Here is a 19,479-nt window from a genome sequence, read left to right on the forward strand (position 1 = left end):
AGTCATAAAGATTTAAGCGGCTATTCTAAATCACAACCCTGAAGAGGCTTATGCGAAGTCATGAAGACTCGCGTGGACGTTCAACTCATAGCCCTGAGGAAGCTCTTGCGATATACACCAAGTCTTGGAGGCTTGAGCGTCGTTATTACGAATTACGACCCTGAGTGATCATCACATATACTCGAGTTAAATGGACGTATGTTTGCTTGCTTACCAGACCATCAGTGGTTCTGACCCCATTTAATAGGGATTTCGGGTGTTGTACCTACGTGGCGATATGCGGAGCAAGGCGGCATAGAGTTCCAGGGTTTCTCTAGACAGAGTTGTACTGCTTCCTTTTATTGAACCTACACTGCTTTTCCAAGCAGTAGTGTTGTGATAAACATGTGGTTTTCGATAAAATGAAACACTTTGGTGATCAATGAGTTGCTTAGCCACATACCTGCAACGTGCCGGGAGTTTTCTAAAACTGACGACTCATTATCGTCTGATTCCACTGCTAAAAGCTTTTCTAAATCCGCTACAAAGAAAAAAAAAGAAATTCATGAAAATTTTCAACTTAGCTTTGTTTTGGAAATCTGGGGCGTTACAGGTCTCGTGCATACCATCGCATACATCAAGCTTCCTACTGCTGAAGCATAAGAAACTTTCTTCATTTCCTCCTTCTCCTCGTCACTTGATGGACTCTGCTCTAAGTTCAGCTTAAAGTGACCTGCAAAAGGAGAACCAACTGGCTTTGCATTGTTCGTACTGAACTTGTCCAACACCTTCTTGATGTACTTCTCCTATGATAACCATATCTTCTTGGCTTTTTTATCATGAGAGATCTGCATGCCCAATATTTCCTTTGCTGGCCCCATGTCCTTCATTGCAAAGGTCTTACTCAGTTCCTTCTTGAGCCTTTGACTTTGAAGTCTTCTGGTTGATTGATATATATCTCCTTCTCCAAATCACCATGCAGGAAAGCAGTCTTCACATCTAGCTGCTCAATCTCCAAGTCCAGGCTAGCAGCGATACCTAGAGCAACACAAATAGAATACAATTTAACAACAAGAGAGAAAATCTCTTCAAAGTCAATACCTTGCTTTTGACCAAAGTCTTTCACAACCAATCTAGCTTTGTACTTTGGTTGAGAACATTGTTCTTGAGTCTTCAACCTGAAAACCTACTTGTTTTTAAAGGCCTTTCTGCCTTCTGGTAGTTCCACCAAGTCACAAGTGTGGTTCTTCTGTAATGCATCCATTTCATCATGCATAGCTATTAGCCACTGCTCTTTCTGCTCACACTTCTATGTTTTCTGGTAACTCTCTGGTTCACCTGCATTAGTAAGTATCACATACTCATGTGGAGAATACCTTCTAGAAGGTTGTGACTCTCTGGAAGATCTTTTCAGATGGGGTTCTGGAGGAGGTTGCTCTTCAACTTCTTCCTTCTCAACATGGCATGCAGGTAAATCAACATCAGTCTCTGCATCATCTTTCTACACTGTTCTTCCTTCAACCTGTGTCACTGGAGGAGTAACTGGATCCAAGTGGATAGTGTTGAGAAACTATGTTTTGATGATACATGATAAATATGATATGCTTTCATAATGCATATATATGATACATGATATGCTTTCATGATATATGATAAATATGATATGCTTTCATATATGAAACTGAATATGTTATATTATGACTGGATATGATGTGCTATGTATTTAACGTGTATTTGATGCAAGGTTATTTCACTTAAGAAGAGTGAAGACAACTTGATCAAGTGCAACAATTTGACGCAATCATACTACTCTGAAGAAAAAGCTTGATAAACCAAAGAGATGCATTAAAGATTATCTAAGAAGATCGGCTACTTCAAGATGAAGATTTTTTTCTTCTTTAGAGTCATATGTAACAGAACCTTCAGAAGCATGCATATTTCATATTAGACTATATGCTTTGAAATCATACAATCCATTCATTTACAAAAACTCAAGCTTTCATAAAAAAGATACGTTATGTATATCGTAGTATTTCAAAAACACCTTTTTGAAACAAATCATTGTACTTCCTAAAAGCATTTATGAAAAAGACAAATTGACAAGATATAATAGCTCATGATTTCAAAAGCATTTATGTAAGAAAAGACAAAATGCATTAGTTCATAATATACAAACATTTACGTAAGAAATTTTGGTTTATAATACATAAGCATTTATGTAAGAAAAGACAAATTGTGAAAAGATGTATTGGTTCATAATACATAAGAATTTATGTAAGAAAAGACAAAATGCATTGGTTCATAATAAACAAACATTTACGTAAGAAATTTTGGTTCATAATACATAAACATTTATATAAGAAAAGACAAATTTTGAAAAGATGTATTGGTTCATAATACACAAGCATTTATTTGAGAAATGACTATTTGTAATATAAGTATTACTCAAGCATTTATTGAACTTCAAATCCTTCATTTTAGAAATGACAATTTGAGAAAATAAATATCATTTTATTAAAGAAATGACCATTTGTAGTTATTTTATTTTAAGCATTAAATATAATTTCAAAAATACTCACTAAAAAAGTGACGACTTATATTTGAAGTCATCATTCTTTTAGTAAGCATTAAATGGTACTTCAAAAGCATTTACTCAAGAAATGACCATTTGTAAAATAAAAGTACTAAACAAGCATTTATTGTACTTATATACATTTAAACAAAGAAGTGACGATTTGTAATAAAAATAAACTCAACGTCTAATGTACTACAAAAATGTTAATTTAAGAAAAGACACATTTCAAATTAAAATTCATTTATAATACACCAACGTATAGTGTACCTCAAGTTTTTAATTTAGAAATGACGACTTGAAGAAAGTATCATTATTTAATACACCAAACATTTATTACTTAACAATTCTTTAATGGAATGACGACTTTTTGAAAAAGCAACATATAGTACACATATCATTTCACACCTTTTTATTGAAATTTGTTTTTGAGATGACTTGGCATCTCACATCACAAAAGAATAATTATTTCAAAAAGCAACGACTATTTTTGAAGACCTATATATACAAACAAAACAATATTCATAAGATACACAAGTGAGCTTTCAAAGAGAAAAAATACTACTCGACACAAAGAGAAAAATTACTACTCGACACACTGAAAAAGAGCTTAGAAAAAAAGGAGAAAAAGACAAGAAAAGCTCTCTGACAAAAGAATCAAGTGTGTGAAAAAAAAGAAAAAGAACATTATGTTCTCCTGAAAGATTATTCTGCCTATTTTCAAAAGAGAGAACATTCTGAGAGAATCTTCATACGTGCATTCATACTCTGTATATCATTCTGAAGGTTCTATAGGAAAGTGTTGTAACTTTCTGTTTACTGTTGTTTTCTCTTCTTTGTTGAAATAAGTAGACCTCTGTGAAAGAGGGTTTTTTCCCTTCTCTGTTGAGAGAAGTAGATCTCTGAGGAAGAGGGTGTTGTACTATTTATCCCATAACACGAATTTTATAGTGAAAGGCTCAAGTGTTTTACTTGGGGACTGGATGTAGGTCAGTAACTCGGCCGAACCAGTATAAATCTTGTGTTTATTGTGTTGTGCCTTATTGCCTTAATTTTTATTTTATCGATTTGCATTATATTTCACTATTCACACCCCTTCTAGTGGAATTTCAGATAGATCCACCTGCAGAAGTCTAAATTGGCACCTCTTTCTTGATATCTTCAAGTGTCTGGTCTTTAAAGAATACCACATCTTTGGATCTGAATACCTTCTGCTTCTTTGGATCCCATAGCCTGTAGCTGAATTCAACATCACCATATCCCAGAAAAATGCATTGCCTCATCTTATCATCAAGCTTGGACCTCTCCTCCTTGGGGATATGTGTAAATGTCCTGCATCCAAATACCCTCAGGTGCTTGTAGGACACATCCTTTCCTAACCACACCCTATCTGCAACATCATTTGCTAAGGCATAAGCAAGAGACAAGTTGATCATATCAACTGTTGTCCTTAAAGCCTCACCCCAGAATTTTTTTGGTAGCTTAGATTGTGCAAACATACACCTGATTCTCTCTGCAATTGTACGGTTCATCCTTTTTGTAACTGCATTATGTTGTGGGGTACCTAGAACTGTCAACTCATGGCGAATTCAATAAATTTTACAATATTCATGGAATGGACCTGTGTACTCGCCACTATTATCTGACTTGATGTATTTTAGTTGTTTTCTTGTTTTCCTCTCAACCATAGTATGAAATTGCTTGAATACATCAAGAACCTGATCCTTGATTTTTAGAGGGTATGCCCAAACCTTGCTGAAGAAGTCATATATAAAAGTAACAAAATAAAGTGCGTCACTGAAAGTTTTCACATCAGTAAAACCATTAACAATTTTTGTTCTCAGAGGACCATAAACATCGGTATAAACTCGCTCTAGAATGTAAGATTTTCTATGAAGGCATTTCTAACAAAAGATACTCTATGTTGTTTACCAGCTAAGCAATAAACACACAGGTTTAGATGTATACCTTTTAACTCTGAAAGTTGCTCCCCCCTAGCAAGAATCTGCAAGCCCTTCTCACTCATGTGGCCTAATCGACTCTGCCACAAATCAATAGAAGAGTCCTCAACTGTATTCAATTGTTCCTTGCATACCTTTCCTTGCATCTTGTAAAGAGTACAATATCTCTTTTCTTTGACCTGAACCAATGACCCGCTGCTGAGTTTTCACTGTCTTTGGCTAAAAACACTGCTTCTGCCCTCTTTATCAAGCTTTCCTACTGAAAGCAAATTCAACCTCAAGTCCGAAACATGTCTAACATCTTTGAGCACCAACATGTATCCGTGACTGGTTTGGAGATGAATATCTCTAATCATTATAATTTTTTACATTCCTGTGTTTCTCATTCGAACAACACCAAAAGTATTGGTCTTGTATGTACTAAAATACTCTCTCTGTGGTGTGGTGTGGTACGAGACTCTTGTGTCTATGACCCAATCTGTATCCTGGCACACACAAATACATGAATCATTAGTAGTAGACAAAATTACAAGCTCACCTTTAATTGTGGTTGTGGTATCTTCTTTGGTTTCTGATGATTCTGTTTTTTTCTCTTTTTTTATTTTTTCTTTGGCTCTTTGCACTGATTATGGAAGTGCCCTTTCTTTTTACAATTGTAGCAAGTGATGTCCTTCCTTGACCTGGACTTGCTTTTATATCTGCAGTCATTTTTTCTGTCCTTTGACCGACCCCTGCCTTTGGATGAACTCACCATCAATCCTTCACCAGAATCCTCATTCGGTGATGGTCTCCTCCTAATTTCATTTAAAATGAGCATACCTGTGACCTCTTCCATATCTAATGTTTCTTTTTTATAAATTATGGTTGTCACAAGATGCTCATAAGATGGTGACAATGAGGTTAGTAACAACAAAGCTTTATCCTCATCTTCAAGTTTAACATCCAAACTAAACAGACTAGCAATAATCTTATTAAACACACTAAGATGGTCAAGAATGGGAGTATCTTCCTTCATACAAAGACTATAAAATTGTTTCTTGAGTTATAACTTGTTGGACAAGTTCTTAGTCATATAGAGGTTTTCTAGCCACAACCACAATCTCATTGTTGTCCTCTCTTCCATCACATTACACATGACTTCATCTGATAAATACAACTCAATCACACCAACGGCCCTCAAGTCAAGATCATCCCATTCATCATCGATCATGGTCTCTGGCTTATTTGCCTTCCCGACAAGAGCCTTGTGCAACCCTTGTTGTGCAAGTAGAGCCTTCACCCTTCTTTGTCATAAAGAGAAATTTTCTTTGCCATCAAACCTCTCCACCTCAAACTTGGAGCTAACTGACTTGGAAGACATGACTTTTTATGAATCAGCTCTGATACCACTTGTAGAGTAATGAGGGTAACAAAAATATTCGCGCGAAAGCAATATAAGATCTAATAAAGGCACAATCAAATCACAACATAAGAGTTTACGTGGTTCGGTCAACACGGCCTACATCCATGGGGCACGGAGAGAATAATCTACTATAATAAGAGTAGAGAGTACAATGTAGAGAGTACAACGTCCAATAGTTTGCCCAAAGCTAAAGAGAATAACAATAAAAGAATCACAAAAAAATATGGATATAAGATTACCTCTCGGGTGCACAACCCGAGTCAAAACCCACACCACAACCAACACCTCTCTTTGAGGATCAATGCATGGTGATAAACCTTCTTTCTTCCTCTTCTTCTCTCCACTCTTTCTCTTACTTCTTCTTTTTCTGCACGTTGCACACAACCACTCTGCTCTTCTCCCACCAGCACACAGCCTCTACACCCTTATTTATAGATGGCATAGAGTCTTCTAGATGTGAGCCTTCTAGTCTCATTCCAGAAACCGAAGGGGTTTTGACCCTTCAACTTCCTGCATTAATGGGAAGTGGGTAGTTATTTCACTTCCCCACATCATTAATGGAGAGATAGGGTTGACCCTTCAACTTCTTCTGCATTAATGAGAAGTAGTGGGTGGCTATTCCACTTCCCCACACCATTAATGAGAGATAGGACTGGACCCAACAACCTGTGGGTTTTGAATTTGACATCATGTCAACTTGGTGGCATTCACAAGTCGCCCTACTAGATGAGTGGAGCCAATAAATCCTTGACTCAAACATGTCATGCTTCTACCCTATATCATCCTCCCTACGTTGAAGACTATTCATCTAACTTGGGTAAGGAGAGAGAGAGAGTATTTGATCGGCTGATCACATGTCACTGGAGTCAATTGCGAGTAAGTCACACTATCTGATACAAGAGCAAAGTGATACATATTCGGGTTCGCATGGTCTATTGGATCATTTGAGATCTATATTATTTTAGTTTGAATATTTTCTCATTGGGGTAATAGTAATTGTTTCATATATTCTTTTAGTAATTTAGTAGAATCATGATTTGCTTACTTAATATATGTTTATCAATAATAATAAATTAAGAATACTAGGATTAGAATTCTTCTCCTATAAATATAGAGAAGGCCTATGAGTTTAGACAGTTTAATTAGAGTTCACAAGTCAATACCAGAGTTAAATTTTAGAAATTGTTATTTCCAGTTTATTTTAGTTATTTCTTGTTTTGGTTAATTTACAATAATTTTCTATTTTTTCAGTATTTTTTTATTTATTTTCTATTTTCCTAGATTGTTTGTAGTTAGATAATTTTTTCTCATAAATCAAGTCTTCTTGGTTTACATCAAATTGGTATTAGAGCAAAGTTCATCATCTCGATTCCATTCTGAGGGATGATCCTATTGGTTTCTTCAGTCTCAAAGCATTCAATTCTGAGAACAACAAACGGTAGAAATGAGTTCGGAGTTGTTCGTGCGAGCATGTAAAGAGTGACAAAAAGAGGCGACGTTAGAAGAGTTGATTGAAGAAATAATACATGCAAAGTATTGGAAGCGACACTAAAAAAAGTTGCATTCTCCATCATTACCATTGGGTGCTATTCCACCACCAGTTGACCCAACGACACCACTATTGCCCAGTAGTAGCCCTCACCATTGTTATCCCCCTCTCCACCCCTTGCATTGCAGCGAATGATCTAATGGACCAAGGGACATTTATTGGACATATTATAGGTTCATTAATGGATTCAACTCGGGCAGCAGTGTTGATCAACACAACTATTCCCACGATGTTGTTAGAATATGATGTGATAGGAAAGATGATCGTACAAATACAACAAAATTATGCTGCATTGAGACAAACACTCATTGAATATAAGCAACTCTCAAATCAACAAAAGAAGGAAAGGCGGTCGTGTGAAACTCAAATGAAGGTAGAAGGTTATCTGACAATAACACACAAAGAAGGAAAAGGCATTTTCCACCCCCTTTTCCTTCTCTTCAATCACTAGCGCAACAACAACCTCCCACTAGTGGGATTCCATTCGACAACCTCATGTTGGATGGTCCTTGCCGGTGAGAACTTGTTTCATCGGTGAAAGGCATGTTGACGATAGTCCTCCATCAGTCAGCAACTAGCGAAGAGAGCGAGAGGGCATGTTGCACCCCTCTCCCTCCTCTATGTTTGTCATTTTTCTATAGGACAACATCATAACATCAATGGGATCTCATCCAGTGGCCTCACATCGAACAGAACTAGCTGGTGGGGACCCACCCAACCGCTGGCAGTGGCTGGTGATGAGCCTTGGTTCACTGACACAAGAAGGAGTAAGACTAAAATTGTTCAACTCGGGTGGATAGGGTGACTATGTTTATATAGAATCTGGGAGAAAATTTGGTTCTTCCTAATGGCACAATAGAAAAATCTGAAATTTGGTGAGTTGGTTCCTGATACCCTAAGATAGGTATGGTTCAGAGGACAGGGGAATAGGAAGGGACTGACAAGTTAGGGTTTAGGCGGTTTGGGTTATAAAAAATTGGTCTTTGCACCGAAGACTCAGTTAGATCCAAACTTTGAAGGGTAGACTAAGCACACTTTGATGTACCTTATGTCCAAAAAATTAGGACTAGACTCTTCACAGTTTGAGCTAAGAGATTTTTTGAAGTTTGATAGGTTTTATAAGTACTGCATAATTTAGGTAAACTTAATTGGGTTGCCACAGGTTCAAACTAGGTTAGGTGATAAGGAAAGGAGATTCATACCTACTCAGACCACACAGACCAAGTGAGGAACATCCCAATAAGGTTGAACTCCTTGAATGAGGTCAACTTCACAAGAGGATGTTGGGAGCTATTTGATCACATTAACACTATGAGCTTCACGGCGTGTACATAGACTTGGTTGGACCTTAGGCAACACCCAATGACCTAATCAAAATTTTACACGACCTATAGGTGGTCAAGTAACAACAAATGAAAATCGAGAAGTGGGCGAGATTAAGAGAGAGAGAGAGAGACATAAGATAGAGAAGAGAAAAGGAGAGAGAGAAAGGTCTCATCTGAGAGAGAGACGTGAAATAAAGAGAAAAATAGGAAGAACTATCAAATTTTCATTCATTAATGCTGAAAAAGAGAAATATATGACCTTTATATAAGCATGGCTGACCTCATTATTCTATTTCACAAGTTTCATAAAATATTAAAATTCTCCTAACTTTGGTTAAACTTCTATGGACTCCAAGCTTACTAGGCTATTTCTGAAATCCTGACAACTCCTTATCATCATTTTCTCATTCTTAGTACCTTTATAACCATCCTTGAAGAGGATTTAAAGCCCCTCTAGCCTAACTAAAAATATGGATACGCCTCCTGGGTGGGCCCCATGAAGCCTAACTGCACTAGCCAAGTGGGTCCTTAGATCCGAGTCTTCCCAACCCGTAACAACCCATGAGTTATAAAAAAGGGTAACCATAGTGTTCCTTAATAATTAAAAAAAAAGGAAAAAACGAAAACGTGAAAGGAAAGTGCTTGCAGGAACAATCTTGGGCGTGTGACAGGGTTCTCCTAAGTCCTTGGTATCGAGAAAGGGGAGGAGAGAGTGTATAATATGTGGGTTGTGTCACTCATTAAGGTGTTACTGATATATCTTCTTTGGACGTGAGGGAGAGGGGTGCTCCTTGGTCATTAGGTGTGTGTGTGTGTGTGAGAGAGAGAGAGTTTCTCTTGGGCTTTAGAAAGGAAGCACAGATCGCATGGTGAAGGGAACGACAAAGTGTTGGGTTTGGTTATATGCATTGAGTGCACCTTGCACCTTTCCAATGATTGAAGACACCAAGGACATAGGTATAGTTGATATATATTGTTTTGTTTTGATTTATTTTGAATATTTTAGGATTTTTTATAATAAAAGCTCTTTAACTTTCCTTTTGAATGAAGGCATACTATCAAAAGGCATAAAATATATATGTGGTTTATTGCTGGTTGTTATTGTGTGTGTGTGCTTTAATCACATTGTGATCAAATTTAATCCTATTGAGAATTCGGGCACGAGCCTCAAAACCACAAATGGGATTTGAAATCTGTTCTTAGATCATAGAATTTGATATCCTATTATCTCATCTTACCTAGAATATAAAATCTAAAACAATCAAATGCGCCCTTGGTGACTTGTCTACCATTGGAAAACTTATTTTGGGTGCCAGTAAGGGCATTGAATTGTTCGAAGCAGGTCAAATTATGGCTCATTGTATACAGAAAGTTGATGCTTAATTAAAAGACAACATGATGGAGTATTTGAGAAATTCTTAAGGATAATTTCATCTTAACTAATCGATTCATCATTTGTGCCCATTTTTTCTTTTCTCTGTTTGTTTTCATAGGAAAGTTGGGCTTAGAAAGGCTCTAATCTATAGGATGTTAGTTCAATAAAATGGTTAAAGACCACAAGGAGTTGCTATAGACCAGCTGGTCTCAAACAAACTTCTCCCATTAAACTTATATGGAGGCATTGAGTCCTGAGTTACTGACACACAATATGTGTCCTCTTATGCTTTTAGAATGCATATACTTGCATTTTCCTTTTTACTGGGACCCCCCCCCCCCAACAATGTGACATCGAAGCTTTATTTAGTGAAAATCACTATTAGACTGGCAACAAAGATTATATTCTATTCTTTGTTTCCTCTTCAAAGTTCAGGCATGATGGTCTTATCATATCTCATTATTTTGTTACGAGTATATGATAGTTATGTTTCTAAATATCATGAAGTTAAAGAAGTGATCACCACAGTATCTTGGGAAACATTTCCAATGTCTCAAGAGACAAATGGCTTAGGAGGTACTTTCAGCATTTCAGTTGCTCCTTCCAACTGACAAAATTTTTTATATTGAGGCAATCCATTGGGCTCCATTGTATGCACCACAATTGATAACTTTCTAGCAATTTCATCTTCTTCTTTAGTAATAACTCAAATTACAAGCTCTCCATGTATATTAATACAATTATATATCCATTCTGTAAAATAAACTTAGCTTCTGTTTTGTACAGTTATATCTACAATCTTTCTCTTCCCAACCATCACTACAAAAAAACAGTTGATTAGCGACGGAATTTAGCGACGGAGTTATATCGTCGCTACTTAGCGACGGATTAACGAGAGAAATGACTCCGTCGCTATATTTGTAGAATTTTACGAAACTAGCGACAGATTATATTCCCTCGCAAAATCCGTCGCTAAGTAGCAACGGATTGTGCGAGAGAATATTTTGTCGCAATAAATACGGCAGTTAGCGACGGAATTGCGACGACTAAAATTCTGTCGCAACATAGAAACGGCCTAGGCGACGGAATATTTTCTGTCGCCTTTTCATTTTTTGAATTACGATGGCTTAGCGACGGAATTAATCCGTCGCTAAGCCGTCGCTAAATTTCGCATTACCTCTAATCCCAGCCCTCTTTTTCCTTTCTCCTTTCGCTGCTCCCGCCCGCCGCCCTTTCCCTCCTGCCGCCCTCTTCCTTCGGCCGCCCTATACATCCCGTCGATTTCTCTGCCGGCCCCCACCGTTCGCCGGAAGTCCATCTCCGTCAACCATCCGCTGTTGCCGCCGCTGCCCGGAGCAACCGAAGGTATTTCACCGTTAAATGGATTGGGGGTCGACCCCCTGCGTTTTCCGGCAGGGGGTCGACTCCGCCAGGCGGTCGACCCCGGCCGGGGGTCGACCCCCTGCCGTGTCCGACCGGTGGTCGACCCCCTGCCGTGTCCGGCCGGGGGTCAACCCTGGTAGGGGGTCAACCCCCTGCCGTGTCCGGCTGGGGTCGACCCCCTGCCGTGTCCGGCCGGGGTCGACCCCCTACCGTGTTCGGCAGGGGGTAACCCCCTGTCGTGTCTGGCCAGGGTCGACCCCCTACCGTGTCCGGCAGGGGGTCAACCCCCTGTCGTGTCTGGCCGGGGTCGACCCCCTGCCGTGTCCGGCCGGGGTCGACCCCCTGCCTTGTCCGGCAGGGGGTCAACCCCCTGCCGTGTCCTGCAGGGGGTCAACCCCTTTTGATGTCCGGCAGGGGGTCGACCCCCTGCCGTGTCCGGTCGGGGGTCGACCCCCTGCCGTGTCCGGCCGGGGGTCGACCCCCGGGTTTCTTGCTCTTCTTTTTCTTTTTTCAGAAATTAGGGTTTTTATTTTATTTTCATTGTTTAGTTTTCTTTGATTTTCATTGATTAGGATTTTTTATTTTGATTTTCATTTATTAGGCAATTGAATCAAATTTCTTAAATTAAGGCTATTTGTAGTTAATTTAATTCGGGTTTTTTATTTGATTTTGTTTTATTAGGGCTTTGAATCAAAATTTAAAAATTAGGGCATTTTATAGTTAATTTGATTAGGGTTTTCTTGGATTTGATTAGAGCTTTTATTTTTATTTTCTATGATTAGGGATTTGAATCATAATTTTTTTAATTAAGGATTTTTAGTTAAGGTTAGGACTTTAAATCAAAATTTTTTAATTAAGGCTTTTATAGTTAATTTGATTAGGGTTTTTTTATTTATTTTGAGTTTTTATTTTTATTTTCTATAATTAGGGATTTAAATCACATTTTTTTAATTAATACTTTTTAGTTAATTTGAACAAACCATCAAACAAGCCTTAAGAACCATAAATAAGAGTCTAAATAGATGTTTTTATTTTATTTGAATAAATTACAAAAGCCTGTGCACTCTGTTTGCAAAAACTAGCTCAACTTTTAGATTATTACATTGTAGTGCCTGCTTATCCATGATAAAATTCAATAGCCACTTGGTGTATAGAATTACTTCGTTTCCTTCATTGTTAATATCCACTCTTACGTTCTTTTGTTATTGGAATAAGAGATAAATATTTTAACCTTTTTTTTTTCTAACCATATATGGCCAACCATTTTTTTTGTGCAGATTTCTCAACGGAACTCGCTTGTGCCCCGCCACCCGTGGTAAGTAAGTGACAAAACAATGCAAATCGGGTAAATACCCGTGGTGAGTAAGTGATGCAAGTGCATCACATGTTATTTAATTTATTGAATGTAACACTTTATTGTTCACACACTCACTTGGTTGTTGATATCTAGGACTGCTTTGTTGGAGTTCGGAGATCATGCTGAACATGATTTTAATATATGAATATGAAAGTGTTCTTATTTTTGGAGTACGGAGTCCATGCTAGGCATGGTAATAGTTAGTGGGATATTGAAGTGTGTTTGCTGCAGGTACATGTTTGAGATTTGTTTGATATGAATTATTTCGATGTATTGCAATGTTTGATGTGATTATATCCATGCTTACATGTAGTTACTTTCAATTTGATTATGTCTACCATGTGAAATTGTATACTGAAAGCATGCTTCAAATGAATATATCGTGTCATGAATAGTTTGCACATGAAAATATTAAGTTATCAATGCATGCATCATAATTCTTGTGATTGTATGACATCATATATTGCATGATAAATTTAATATTTTCTTCATCATAGCATTTTGATGGTTCTCTTTTAACTGGTTAGGATACTATTCGCAACATCATACGACAAAATGACTGCAAACCGTGAATGGATGTACCGTAGGATAGTGGACAATGAGTTATCGCATGAATATATGGATGGTGTCGACAGTTTTATTGAATTTGCAACGGCAAGTGTCAGTACAGTAGATCCCACAGGTCGGATTAGGTGTCCCTGCAAGATTTGTAAGAATAATCGATTTGTAGAACCTCATGGCGTTAGACATCACCTATACAGGAAGGGTTTTGTGAGTGATTATCAGAACTGGACGTTTCATGGAGAAGAATTTAGAAACGATTTTGATGCACGAGTGAATGTGGTGCACGATAATCCATATACGAATTTGATATTTGATGCCGCAGGAACAGAACTGGGTTCTGCTATGAGTTCTAGTGATATAAGAACTGCCATAGATGAAGAATCACCAAATGATGCAGCTAGTAGATTTTATGATTTACTTAGAGATGCTGATGAGCCACTTTGGAACGGTTGTAAGAGTCACACTATCTTGTCTGCAGTTCTTCAACTAATGAATTTGAAGTCCGAGTATAATTTGAGTCAATCATGTTTTGACCGTTTGTGCATGATTGTGAAGAGTATGTTGCCTAAAGATGAGAAATTGCCACAAAATTTCTATCATGCGAAAGTTATGATCAACGCTCTAGGTATGGGTTACAAAAAGATTGATGCTTGTCCAAATCACTGCATGTTGTATTTCAAGGAGCAGGAAAATGACATATCATGCCCGTCATGTGGGCATCCTCGGTTCAAGCCAAAGACAAGAGACAATGGTAGCACGAGATCAAAGGAAGTTTCATATAAGTCGCTCTGCTACTTTCCTATCACTCCTAGATTGCAGCGATTGTATATGTTTTTAAGGACAGCTAAACACATGAGATGGCATGCAAATAAAGTTTGACACGATGAAAACAAGATCACGCATCCTGTTGACGCTGAAGCTTGGAAGCACTTTGATCGTACTCATCAGAACTTCGCAATGGAAGTGCGAAATGTTAGACTCGGTCTATGTACAGATGGATTTAATCCATTTGGGGGTAGATCAACTCCATACTCATGCTGGCCAGTATTTGTAACTCCATACAACCTTTCACCAAGCTTGTGTATGAAACGTCCAAATCTTTTTTTGTCTCTGTTGATCCCTGGTCCGACCTCACCTGGCCAAAATCTTGATGTATATTTAAGGCCATTGATTGATGAATTAAAAGTTCTGTGGGATGACGGTGTTACCACGTATGATGCCCACAAAAAACAAAATTTCAATATGAAGGCCGTTGTTCTATGGACAATCAGTGACTTCCCTGCAGAAGTACAAAAAGAACGTGAAACTAAGTTTGTGGAGTGGTTGAAACAGTTGGTAAAGAAGCTAACATAAATTTTGTACTTATAAACAACACTAAGTTACTTAATTGATCGTGATCACAATCATTGTTTATGTTTGTGCGTAGGTTCGCAATGGTGATGTTAAAGATCAAGGAATATGTGATCTAGAAAATGGTCCGACCAAAGTTGTGCAATGCTACAACGGGTATATCGTAAATGGTTATCGATTTCATACAAAAGACTACGGTATAAACAAATCAACGATAAATAGTGGCGTGTGTGTCAAGGGTAGCAGCTACGGTGAAAATGAACATGATTACTACGGTGTTATAGAGAAAATAATGTAGTTGACTTACTTAGGCATGAATAACAGGGTTACGATATTCAAGTGTCATTGGTTTGATCCAACTGCAACAAGACTCGACAAAGCTTCAGGCATTGTGGAGGTGAATCATAAATCCAGGTTTGGAACATATGAACCATTCATATTAGCCTCGCAAGCTCAACAAGTTTATTATACTTCATATCCGTGTATAAAAAAGTCAGATAGAAATGAATGGTGGGCAGTTTGCAAGGTGAAATCCAAACTATACCCCGAGTATGATCAGTTACAGGAAGATGAGTTAGCTGAAGACAGTGATTACTATCAATCAGATGATGTCTATGACTTCGCTTATGGTCATGATGTTGTGCATGATATGCATGTCATATCTCCATTGGCCGATGAAACATTCATAGAGGAATGTGATCCAAATGATGTACCAAGTGGATGGGCAAACAATGAAGAAGAAGAAGAAGAAGAAAGTCAAACTAGTGACGAGGAAGAATTCTCAAGCTAGTGAGCAAAATCTTATACTACAAACCTCTATTTAAATGCATTGTAATACTTGATGTGAGTTGTATTGCAATACTTGGTGTGAATGATCATAAATTTTATTTGAATGTATTGTAATACTTGATACGAATGATTCGAATGCATTGTAATACTTGATGTGAATGATTTCAATTATCTGAATGTATTATAATTTATGCAATTAACGAATGATTTGAATTAGTGCAATACTTGATGTCAATCATTTGAATTATTTGAATGCATTGCAATGCTTGATGTGAATGACTTGAATGCATTGTAATACTTGATGTGAATTATTTGAATGTATTGTAATACTTGATACGAATGATTTGAATGCATTGTAATACTTGATGTGAATGATTTCAATTATCTAAATGTATTATAATTTATGCAATTAACGAATGATTTGAATTAATGCAATACTTGATGTCAATCATTTGAATTATTTGAATGCATTGCAATGCTTGATGTGAATGACTTGAATGCATTGTAATACTTGATACGAATGATTCGAATGCATTGTAATACTTGATGTGAATGATTTCAATTATCTGAATGTATTATAATTTATGCAATTAACGAATGATTTGAATTAGTGCAATACTTGATGTCAATCATTTGAATTATTTGAATGCATTGCAATGCTTGATGTGAATGACTTGAATGCATTGTAATACTTGATGTGAATTATTTGAATGTATTGTAATACTTGATACGAATGATTCGAATGCATTGTAATACTTGATGTGAATGATTTCAATTATCTGAATGTATTATAATTTATGCAATTAACGAATGATTTAAATTAGTGCAATACTTGATGTCAATCATTTGAATTATTTGAATGCATTGCAATGCTTGATGTGAATGACTTGAATGCATTGTAATACTTGATGTGAATTATTTGAATGTATTGTATGACATATGTTATTTGTTAGAATATGGTTCGTGGAGGTTATAGTGGTCGCTCATCCAGTAGTAGCCAGGCTCAACCTTCATCTTCACGGGCTCCTGTGATAGGTATATCATATAACTAATTAGATGCTTGATTAGTTCAAATGCACATTCTGAGAATTTATAATGTATTTTTTTACAGATGATGTTGCGCCTGTACACGACCCACCTACACCAATTGATCACACAAGTCAACAGCCAACACAGGAAACAGGGTCTTCTCAGGCTGGCACAAGAAGACTCATTCAAATAGTGTATATCGATAATCGACCGTAAGTATTTTGTTTTCAATTATTGCATATCTTTTAAATATTTACTGTGTAACAATTCATGTGCAGCACGAGGTTTGAGCCACAAGAAGTAGTACGGGAGATTAGGAATTCACTTCTTCAACATCTACCAGGACCAGTTGCTCAATGGAAAGAGTACCCAAAGGAGGTGTTAGACAGATTGTGGTCCTCATTCATGGTATACAGTTGTTCCTCATAGTTAATGTGTTTCATATTTAATTTATTTAAGCAATGTCTACTAACTTTCTGAAAATATTTGTAGGCTTCGAATCGCTTCGCAACTACGGTAGAAGAAAATAATGCAAGGAAGGTGTGACAGAAGGTGGTTGCCAATCGATTTGCAGACATGCTGCACACTACGAAGACTGCAGCAAAAAAAGCATCTGGCGTAGTAGATGATCCATTATTGTGGAAGGGCCATGGTCCTATTACTATCAGGAGAGATTACTGGGATGAAATGTGCGATAAGTGGGCGAGAGATGCATTTAAAAATCGCTCTGCGAAGACTTCACAAAATCGATCGAAGATGCCCGAAGCCCATCTACACACAGGTGGATCTAAGACATTTGGGAGCCACCTAAAGAAAATGGTAACTCATCAATATATAATATTAATTTTATAAGTATTGTTGCAAACTTGTGTACTAAATCTTTTGTCATTTAACTTCGCAGGAAGCAGAAAAAGGAGGCAGTGTACCATATAAGGATGTGTTTGTAGAAACACATAAACGGAAGACCACGGGAGTCTTCGTATCAGAGAAGGCGAGAACGACAACGGTATGTATTAATTCTATTAATAATCATTGCAATATATATGCAAGTTATCTTAATGTTATCATTAATTATTAATGAATACTTTAAACATTATTTTGTAGGAGGCATATGAGCAACAGATGGTAGAGCGATATGGCGATGACGCTACTCAGCATCCATCATTTGATCCTACAGCATGGGTGACTGCAGCAGGTGAACCCCAAAAAGGTCGCGTGTTCGGGTTGGGAGTAATATGAACACTTCACCAGTTATTGGTTCTTCCAGTTACGGCTCACCGACTTCTTGCGCCGACATAAGCTTCAAGCAGCCGACTATTCTTTCCGGTGATGATGTACGCCAGATCATTAATGAATCACTAAATAACTACTTTCAATACACCGTCGCCCCCTTTCTCCGAAATGAGATCAAGGCCGCTGTTCAGGATAGGGGATCTTCGATTCCAGGTCCCTCTCAGGTATAATCACATATTCAGTTTTTTGACTGCCTTAGAGCACATATGAGCATGCTATAATAACATATAGAGTTTTTTTATTCCATTAGAGCACATATGAGCATGCTATAATAACATATAGAGTTTTTTTATTGCATTAGAGCACATATGAGCATGATATAATCACATATAAAGTTTTTTTGTCTGCCTTAGAGCACATATGAGCATGCTATAATCACATATAAAGTTGCTTTGCCTGCCTTAGAGCACATATGAGCATGCTATATTCACATATTCAATTTTTTGACTGCCTTAGCACACATACGAGCATGATCGAATCACATATATAGTTTTTTGCCTGCCTTAAAGCACATCTGAGCATAGTAGGATCACATATAGAGTTTTTTTAGATGCCTTACAACACATATGGACATGCTATAATCACATATTCAATTTTTTGACTGCCTTAGCACACATATGAGCATGATAGAATCATATATATATATATATATATATATATATATATATATATATATATATATATATATATATATATATATATTATATATATATAACTTTTTGTCTGCCTTAGAGCACATATGAGCATGATAGAATCACATATAAAGTTTTTTTTACTGCATTAGAACACATATGATCATGCTATAATCACATATTCAGTTTTTTGATTGCCTAAGAACACATATGAGCATATTATAATCACATATTCAGTTTTTTGACTGCCTTAGCACACATATGAGCATGCTATAATAACATATAGAGTTTTTTTACTGCCTTAGAACACATATGAACATGTTATATATCATTTATGATAGAATCACATATAAAATTTTTGGCTTTGCCTGCCTTAGAGCACATATGAGCATGCTATATTCACATATTCAATTTTTTTACTGCCTTAGCACCCATATGAGCATGATTGAATCACATATATAGTTTTTTGCCTGCCTTAAAGCACATTTGAGCATGATAGAATCACATATAGAGTTTTTTTAGATGCCTTAGAACACATATGAACATGCTATAATCACATATTCAATTTTTTGACTGCGTTAGCATACATATGAGCATGATAGAATCACATATAGAGTTTTTTTATTGCCTTAGATCACACATGAGCACATGATAGAATCACATATAATGTGTAATTTATTTCATTATATTTTGTTTATCAATACTGACTGTTCTTTTCTTGTGTAGGCTGCTAGCGATAATCAGGGTAGTGGAGCTGAAGGGACAGATAAAGACAATGAACAAGAAGACGCACAAAATCTTGGCGATGATTAGAGGACTGTGTTGAAGAAGTTCTATTTTTTTATTTTTCCTAATTGTAATTGTTGAATTGTAAATAATTAAACTTCTTAATTTTAAGGTGGAACGATTAATTGTTGTA

At 36.9% G+C, this 19,479-nt stretch overlaps 1 long non-coding RNA gene across 1 annotated transcript; it reads left to right on the plus strand.

Moving 5' to 3' along the window:
• The first annotated feature begins 18,061 nt into the window (after positions 1–18,061).
• LOC149834277 (uncharacterized) lies at positions 18,062–19,479 on the plus strand. The gene is made up of 2 exons (XR_016432520.1): positions 18,062–18,092; positions 19,287–19,479. It is a non-coding gene; the product is annotated as an uncharacterized LOC149834277 (long non-coding RNA).

The sequence above is a fragment of the Nuphar pumila genome, chromosome 6 (assembly GCF_984573655.1).
Source record: "Nuphar pumila chromosome 6, dmNupPumi1.hap1.1, whole genome shotgun sequence".
In the NCBI taxonomy this organism is placed as follows: Eukaryota; Viridiplantae; Streptophyta; class Magnoliopsida; order Nymphaeales; family Nymphaeaceae; genus Nuphar; species Nuphar pumila.